The sequence below is a fragment of the Salvelinus alpinus genome, chromosome 26, assembly GCF_045679555.1.
Source record: "Salvelinus alpinus chromosome 26, SLU_Salpinus.1, whole genome shotgun sequence".
Lineage (NCBI taxonomy): Eukaryota > Metazoa > Chordata > Actinopteri > Salmoniformes > Salmonidae > Salvelinus > Salvelinus alpinus.
Genome location: NC_092111.1, coordinates 11147211 through 11156734, shown reverse-complemented (window position 1 = coordinate 11156734; position 9524 = coordinate 11147211). Strand labels below are relative to the sequence as shown.

The 9524-nt window shown below is 42.7% G+C and overlaps 1 long non-coding RNA gene across 1 annotated transcript; it reads right to left on the bottom strand.

Moving 5' to 3' along the window:
- Positions 1–2285: 2285 nt before the first annotated feature.
- Positions 2286–4598, bottom strand: LOC139554299 (uncharacterized). Its single transcript, XR_011670810.1, has 2 exons — positions 4531–4598; positions 2286–2738 (listed from the first exon to the last, which is right to left on the bottom strand). It is a non-coding gene; the product is annotated as an uncharacterized lncRNA (long non-coding RNA).
- Between the last annotated feature and the right edge of the window lie 4926 nt (positions 4599–9524).

Here is a 9524-nt window from a genome sequence, read left to right as displayed (position 1 = left end):
GGTTCAATGAAGGGTAGATGGGACTAGGGAAATGGAAAGTTATTGATAGTAAAAGCTTCATATTCTGTTCCATGTTTCTGAGAGGAGAGGTGAAAGGTATTTGTTAGTCTCTGATAAGGCAGGATGGCTGCGGAACTAGGGAGGAGTGAGGAATGCGTCTCGAGGTCAAGTCAACAGATGAAGTGTGTAAGGACAGACACTGAGAGACGAGAAGCAAGTACAGGGAGTGAATATTTAATGAATAAACAGACAGGAAACAAAACACGAACTACGTCGTCTGGACAAGGGACACATAACAACATTAATGCTGACTCGGGAAAGAAACTGAGGAAGTGACAGATATAGGGGAGGTAATTAATAACGTAATGGAGTCCGGGTGAGTCCGATGAAGCGCTGGTGTGCGTAACGATGGTGACAGGTGTGTGTAATGATGAGCAGCCTGGCGGCCTCGAGCGCCAGAGAGGGAGCAGACGTGACAAAGTGAGAAGAAACCTCTGGGAGGGGGGCCAGAGAGGCACGCCACAATGCCACTACTGCTGCAGTACTACCGCACACATACATTCCACGCCCATGAATGTTTTAGTAACAGGCAGGGCTGTGACTACACCAGTGAGTTGAACCAATTATATTCCTGCCTAGAAACAGAAATATATTAGTTGTCTAGATGTGTAAGGAGTTGACCGCGCCTATTAGGTTATAAATATATGTGCTTGTGTAATCATTCCTTGTTTTTGCAGCTGTATGACCAAGTGGGTGAATAAACTTGGTTTGAGCTTTTTCTAGTTGTCCATTTGGGTTTTTACTCAGTTAGGTTCTGAACAAACAGGGTGAACGAGCAGGTTGTTGGGACGTGGGTTGATCGGAGCTCCTGTATCAATCGTTAATGAATGTATGTGTGAGACTGATTGGCTGAGAGAAATGTATGATAAAATGATTGTGGGGGCTGTCTTTTTAGACTTCAGTGCAGCTTTTGACATTATCGATCATAGTCTGCTGCTGGAAAACGTATGTGTTAGAGCTTTACACCCCCTGCTATAATGTGGATAAAGAGATACTCGTCTAACAGAACAGTGTTCTTTAATGGAAGCCTCTCAAACATAATCCAGGTAGAATCAGGAATACCCCAGGGTAGCTTTTTTTCCAATCTTTACTAACGACATGCCACTGACTGAGTAAAGCCAGAGTGTCTACAGTACGTATGCGGATGACTCAACACTATACACGTCAGCGACTGAAATACTCAGTTGCATTTAGTTTCAGTGGGTAGCAAGGAATACGCCAGCCCTAAACATTTCTAAAACTAAAAGTATTGTATTTGGAATAAATCATTCACTGAACCCTAAACCTCAACTAAATATTGTAATAAATCATGTGGAAATTGAGCTCTGAGGAAGTGTAAGGTGGTGTTGGGCAGCTGGACTGATCAAGCAGGGAAGCAGTGGATTAAAGGGGTGATAACAGGAGTGCCTGTGAGTGTTAGCACTAAAGAGGTCAGCAACAACTTGAGGCGTTCTAGTGAATGTTCAAAGATTGCAAGCAACAAGGGATGGAGCCTTTAAGATGTTCTAATTGCCAGAGGTTTGTGCATGTGGCAACAGCCTTTAAAAAGAAAGGTGTGGAGGGGAGCATGAGTATGGGAAGTGGGGGGGGGTGGTGTACAACCAACGTGCTGCAGCTGTGGGGGTGCTCATAGTGTCCCATATGATGGTGTGAGGCAATGGAGCAGGCAGTGGAGGTGCAACAAGTGAGTGGAGAGAAGGGTGTCATATGCTGAGGCAGTGAGGGTGGTACAGGTCCAGGGAGATACAGGTTCAACGGAGAGATGTTAGGAGCATCTAGACCGGGGATTACGGGGCAGGTGGGCGGCGATATGGCATACATAGTGTTAGCAATTTGTTATTCTTCAATAACAGAAACTTCAAAGCAAATCAGGTGGAGGAAAATAGGTTTATTCAAAAAGGAGAAATCATATAGGGAGGTAGATGGTCATTTCTCTCCTGTCCTCGGTGATTCTCTCCAGTGGTTCTCTCTCTCGACAGAACAGCATGTAGTTTTATAACCCAGCCCTAGCCTGTGGTTGACCAATTAGAATTCCTTGCAATAAAATGAGCCAATGGCCAAATAACAAGTATCCCATTTCAGAAGACATATTCCTCCCATGTTTCTGAACCATTGATCATAAATTCCCTATTACAGAAAAAACACTTTCCATTGATCGTTATGACTCTTGTCCTCTGTCTCTGCGTTGTGTATTTATCTTCGACATTCTTACTCCCCCTAGACCATTTTTAAAGGAAATACTTCAAATGTATTTTTTAGAAAACAATTTAAAAACAAGACAAAAAATATATATTTATGCAGTAAGCATAGTCATTCACATTAAACACCTTGTATTTCTATAAAACACAAAGGGCACATTGTACTTGCTGTTACAATAAGAAATAGTATTAACAGGTGTAATGGTGATGTACATCTTGTGTTAAGAAACTCACAAATGTTTGTCTACAAGACAATAATATTCAAATCGTCCTATTGGCAAGGTAATCATTCACCAAGTCCTTTAAAAGTGACCAGCTCTTCCACACTGGTATCAGTCCCACATAGATAACTATTAGACATGATGTTCTGACAGTCTGCCGATAGTGAGGAATTCTTCTTCCGTTCCACTGGTTGCACTTCAGGTACAGTCCTTGAATCAAAGGATATTGCTGCAGTCTCAGACGATAGATTCTCATAACCTGTAACGAATGAAACAAAAGTAACATGCCCTGGTTTCAAGAGAAATTGATATTTCACAGATTTCCATAAGTAAGCATGTCCCAATTTTCAGGAAAACGTTGGACATTTCACCTAGATATCCCTAATATGACGACTGCGGTATACAACATAGAAGCTTATCAGGTTCTGATCATCTTACTATGCTTCTTCACCCGAGATTGGCCCCAATTGCTAATCAATCAGTTCTTTATTCTCCAGGGTCCACTTTGTCATCAAAATGGACAACCTTGCAATGAATGACATGTATCCATCGTGATTTTCCCTTAACTTTTACTGCTGACATCGTTATGAGCAAAACTTCATTAGGACCTTCCCATTTTGGCCCTAATGTGTCTGTTACATACAGTTGGAAGTCAGAAGTTTACATACGAGTTTTAATGACCCCAACATAAGTGTTTTTCAACCACTCCACAAATTTCTTGTTAACAAACTATAGCTTTGGCAAGTCAGTTAGGACATCTACTTTGAGAATGACAAGTAATTTTTCCAACAATTGTTTACAGACAGATTATTTCATTTGTAACTCACTGTATCACAATTCCAGTGGGTCAGAAGTTTACATACATTAAGTTGACTGTGCCTATAAACAGCTTAGAAAGTTCCAGAAAATGATGTCATGGCTTTAGAAGCTTCTGATAGGCTAATTGACATAATTTACATAATTTGAGTCAATTGGAGGTGTACCTGTGGATGTATTTCAAGGCCTACCTTCAAACTCAGTGCCTCTGCTTGACATCATGGGAAAATCAAAAGAAATCAGCCAAGACCTCAGGAAAAAAAAATGGTAGACCTCCACAAGTCTGGTTCATCCTTGGGAGTAATTTCCAAATGCTGGAAGGTACCACGTTCATCTGTACAAACAATAGTACGCAAGTATAAACACCATGGGACCACGCAACCATCATACTACTCAGGAAGGAGACGCATTTTGTCTCCTAGAGATGAACGTACTTTGGAGCAAAAAGTGCAAATCAATCCCAGTACCTCAGCAAAGGACCTTGTGAAGATGCTGGAGGAAACGGGTACAACAGTATCTATATCCACAGTAAAACGAGTCCTATATCGACAACCTTAAAGGCCGCTCAGCAAGGCAGAAGCCACTGCTCCAAAACCGCCATAAAAAGCCAGACTACAGTTTGCAACTGCACATGGGGACAAAAATCGTACTTTCGGAGAAATGTCCTATGGTCTCATGAAACAAAAATATAACTTTTTGGCCATAGTTATGTTTGGAGGAAAAAGGGGGAGGCTTGCAAGCCAAAGAACACCATCCCAACCGTGAAGCACGGGGTGGCAGCATCATGTTGTGGGGATGCTTTGCTGCAGGAGGGACTGGTGCACTTCACAAAATAGATGGCATCACAAGTGTTACGAATCCCTTTTGCTCTACAGTCTAGGGGGGGATGGCAACGAGACCCGTAACATAACTCATGCAAATTATAACAGTGAAAAAGTGAAAAGTGAGAACGAAAAACCAGACAACTAAATGACCGTCAAACACTCATGGTTTATTTGCTAAACACACGGTAAAGGGGGGGCAGGAAGAGGGGCTGAGCTGGACCCAAGGAAAGAAACAAATATCCAAAAACACCCCTAAGCTAGACTAGCCTACTTCAACAACAACTAACTAACCAAAAATATACAGTGGGTTCTAACTAGTGTTCTTAGACAAAGTATTCCTACGGGTAGTGTATGACCATGGGCGACTTGTCTTTCTACCCCCATCAAACAAACACCATAAAAACAATACACAGGGTAACGGACAAAGTGACATGTAGTTGCACAAACAAGAGATCTACAGAGAGATTGCATGACAGAGATTGAGCTCCAGAGAAAACTGAATGGGTTTTTAAACCAAGGGAAAGGGGTTGTGATTGGATAATGTAAACAAGAGGAGATGTGTCTTCTGATTGATGACTGACGAATGATTTTTGCCACCTGTGAGGGGAGAAGGGGAGAAAAGAAATACACGAGCACCCTTAAAAGAGCAACCATGGGGATTGCGAACAAAGTATTTACAATGAATACCCACAAGAATAACAAAGTTAACCTTACAAAAATCATTTTCACACACGAGACAAAGCATCTGCTACTACATTATCAGAACCCTTGTGGCGGATCTCCAAATTATAATTCTGCACAATAAGCGCCCAATGCATAAGGCGCTGGGTCTGGTTGTACATACGGTGGAGAAACACTAAGGGGTTATGATCAGCATATACGATCACTGGTAGGGCACTGGAACCAATATATACTTCAAAGTATTGCAGAGATAACAATAAAGCAAGAGCTTCTTGTTCAATAGTTGCATAGTTTGCCTGACATTGGTTAAACTTATGAGAAAACAAACAGGATGATCCACTCAACTCTTGTCCTGCTGCAGTAGAACAGCACCAGCACCTCTGGCACTAGCATCTACCTCCAGTTTAAATGGTCACTCAAAATCCGGAGCAGCAAGTACAGGGGTATTACTAAAGAGTGCTTTAGCAGATAAAGCTACCTTGCAATCAGGGGACCACTCAAACACTCTAGCCGGACTGAGCAAATCGGTTAATGGAGCAACTACCGCAGAGACATTTTTACAGAAACTACGGTAGTAGCCAACCATCCCTAAAAAGTAAAAAGCGGCGTAGCTCTCGTCTGGAGGTAGGTGCGGGAAATGCAGTTATAGCCAAGACCTTGGCATCAACAGGGCGCACCTGTCCATGGCCGACCTCTTTGCCGAGATAGGTAACAGTAGCCTTCCCAAACTCGCACTTTTCCAAGTTCAGGGTTAGAGAAGCAGCTGCCAAACATTCACATACTACCCTTAGAGAGTTAACATGATCTGACCACTCAGACGAATAAATTACTAAATCATCAAGGTATGCACTACAATTGGGAACGCCAGCTAATACGGAGTTAACAGGATATCTGTATCCGTAACATGGGGGCTCTTCCGGGATCTGTCATTACTGACACCCATGCCGCTCGTGCAGATTGTTATAGTGGTATAGTTCAGTGTTGAGCGTCATAGCTGATGTAGCATTAGTGTTTGCTATTTGTTGGCTCGTGCGTAGTAGTTCAAGATGGCTACTTTTGATTTGAAATCCTTTTTGGATAACCCTTCATGGGAGGTTTTTGACAAATGTCGTAGAGTTGATTTACAGACCTTGGCTGACCATTATTCTGTATCGATTCCGCAGAGTGTAGTTAAGGCGGAGGTTAAACAGCTAGTGTTAAGTTTTGTTGGAAGAGCAGGTGCTTGTATTACCGCTGCCTGAGTCTACTACCCCTGTAGGGGATGTTGCTGCTCCTGTAAGCCCGTTGGTGTCTGAGAACGAGGGCAAAACTCCAGCCACATTGCCCCGTTTTGATCCACTCTCTCCAATGAGCTGGCAGAGTTATCCACATGTGTTCCCCGCTTGTGCTGTCACTCGTGCTCAGGCACGACAAGTGGGTGACGTGATAGATTTGTCGAACACTGTTCTGTTCAAAGAGTTTGATCAAGAGGATGGGTTGGGTGCTACCTCTGGGAAGCTGATCACCTGACAAACAGCCCAGGGAAGAATCGAAGTATGTTGAAATTATTGCTGATGCAATACAGTTACCAGTCACTCGTGAGCAGCTGATTGCTAACCAAAAGGTTGACAACAAGTTTACTAAATGTTTTTCTAGTGCTGTCTCATTGGAAGACGTAAAGAAGAACGTGGCTTACTTCATTGATGGTCATCTCCTCATGCGTAAATGGACATCCCATGTTGACGTGGGCGGAGACTGGAATGCTGTTTACCAAATAGTGATTCCTACAGCCTTTCAACAAAATGTGTTATCCCTTGCTCATGATCACCAGTGGTCTGGTCATTTAGGAATCACCAAAACTTATGATCGGATCCTTCGACATTTCTTTTGGCCAGGTTTAAAACAAGATGTGGCTCAGTTCTGTCGGACATGCCACATGTCAGATAACAGGAAAACCAAATCAGGTTATTCCTCCCGCTCTTCTTTGTCCAATACCTGTCATAGGTGAACCATTCGAACATGTGGTGGTTGATTGTGTTGGACCGTTACCGAAGACAAAATCGGGTAACCAGTTTCTGTTAACGGTTATGTGTATGGCAACAAGATACCCAGAGGCCATTCCTCTGCGAAGGATTACTGCTCCGGTAGTGAGTAAAGCCTTAATTAAATACTTTGACATTCAGGTTACCTAAGGTGGTACAAAGTGATCAAGGTACCAATTTCCTATCAAAGCTCTTCAAGCAGGTGTTAAAATCCTTGTCAATTACGCACCATGTGTCAAGCGCATATCACCCAGAGTCTCAGGGTGCGCTTGAACGATGGCATCAGACACTGAAGTCTATGCTACGTAAATATTGTTTGGAATCTGAGAAAGATTGGGATGAGGGAGTTCCTCTAGTTTTGTTTGCTGCTCGTGAAACTGTGCGAGAGGTCCCGGGTTCAAATCCCAGACAAGCCCCCACTTGTTACAAATCCCTTTTGCTCTACAGTCAAGGGGGGGATGGCAACGAGACCCGTAACATAACTCATGCAAATAAGTGAAAAAAGTGAGAACGAAAAACCACAGACAACTAAATGACCGTCAAAACACTCATCGTTTATTTGCTAAACACACGGTAAAGGGGGGAGGGGGGGGGAGGAGGAAAAGGGGCTGAACTGGACCCAAGGAAAGAAACAAATATCCCAAAACACCCCTAAGCTAGACTAGCCTACTTCAACAACAGCTAACTAACCAAAAATACAGTGGGTGGTCCGCCCAGTTCTAACTAGTGTTCTTAGACAAAGTATTCCTACGGGTAGTGTAGGCCCATGGGCGACTTGTCTTTCTACCCCTTTTTCCCACCATCAAACAAACAGTCAAACACCATAACAAAACAATACTCACAGGGTAACGGACAAAGTGACATGTAGTTGCACAAACAAGAGATCTACAGAGAGATTGAGCTCCAAAGAAAACAACTGAATGGGTTTTTAAACCAAGGGAAAGGGGTTGTGATTGGATAATGGAAACAGGAGGAGGTGTGTCTTCTGATTGATGCCTGATTGGTGACTGATTGGGGAATGATTATTGCCACCTGTGAGGGGAGAAGGGGAGAAAATAAATACACACACAGGATACACACACACACACACACACAGGATACCTGTATCCGTAACAACAAGGAAGGAAAATTATGTGGATATATTGAAGCAACATCTCAAGACATCAGTCAGGAAGTTAAAGCTTGGTCGCAATTGGGTCTTCCAAATGGACAATGACCCCAAGCATACTTCCAAAGTTATGGCTTAAGGACAACAACGTCAAGGTATTGGAGTGGCCATCCAAAGCCCTGACCTCAATCCTATCGAAAATGTGTGGGCAGAACTAAAAAAAGCGTGTGCGTGCAAGGAGGCCTACAAACCTGACTCAGTTACACCAGCTCTGTCAGGAGGAATGGGCCAAAATTCACCCAACTTATTGTGGGAAGCTGGTGGAAGGCTACCCTAAATGTTTGACCCAAGTTAAACAATTTAAAGGCAATGCTACCAAATGCTAATTGAGTGTAAACTTCTGACCCACTGGGAATGTGATGAAAGAAATAAAATCTGAAATAAATCATTCTCTCTACTATTATTCTGACATTTTACATTCTTAAAATAAAGTGGTGATCTTAACTGACCTAAAAGAGAGAATTTTTACTTGGATTAAATGTCAGGCATTGTGAAAAACTGAGTTTAAATGTATTTGGCTAAGGTATATGTAAACTTCTGACTTCAACTGTATTTATTTACCATCACCCACTGTCCTGGCACTATGACATGCCCCCCCCCCCCTCCCCCCCCCCCCCCCCCCCCCCCTAGGAGTTATTTCCCATTAGAGAGTTGTATAGTTAAGCATTGTGTCATTCATAAAGTGAACGTCTGCTTTTCTCAAATCTAACGTGCCTGGTATTATCACATTGTCCATTGTAGTAACTGCCAAGCCTGCCTCACACCCCCCTCCACAATGCTTGAACCGTCTGTGTATAAGATAAACTCAGGGTTTGCCAACGGATGACTGTATAAACCTATCAGAAAGCTGATCCAAAACCAACTCACAACAGTCGTGTTCAAGTAATGTGGTATCTGTAGGATACATCTGAGTAGCTTGGATTACATGGTGTCTTTTCAACTATACCCATGTCCTATAGATCTTTGATCACTACTTTAGTAGAGTCCATAGCTTCCTTGCTAATGGGATATTGTTTTGTGCACAGTGGGGCAACACCTGTCAAGCAGACTGTGTTAAGCAGACTGTGTTTGTCTATTGTTGTCACTTAGATGAAGATCAGATCAAGTATTATGACCAATTTATGCAGAAATTCAGGTAATTCCAAAGTGTTCACATACTTTTTCATGCCTCTGTAACTCTGATAACCATATCCCGTGAATGCTTAAAAGTTTCTGACCATTCATCCAGCTGTTTTGGAGATGCTGATTTATGTGTGATTACTGTCACTAGAAGTTTATCTTTGCTTCCTTTTACAGCTTGTGTTCTTGTTGCCTAAGACATCGTTCGTCACTGCTATCAGAATCTGTTGACTCAAAGCCAGGCAGTGCCGACCAGATGCTTGAAACCTGATCTGCCTTGCCCGATTCAATGGAAGGATATATAGAGGAGACAGAGAGCCCAAAAGTGGGGGTCAAATCTGACTTTTTCACCCATGTCTCCTGCTGCATTAGTTGAATTTCTCCTTTTAAGGTCTTTATTTGTTCACGAGAGCTTT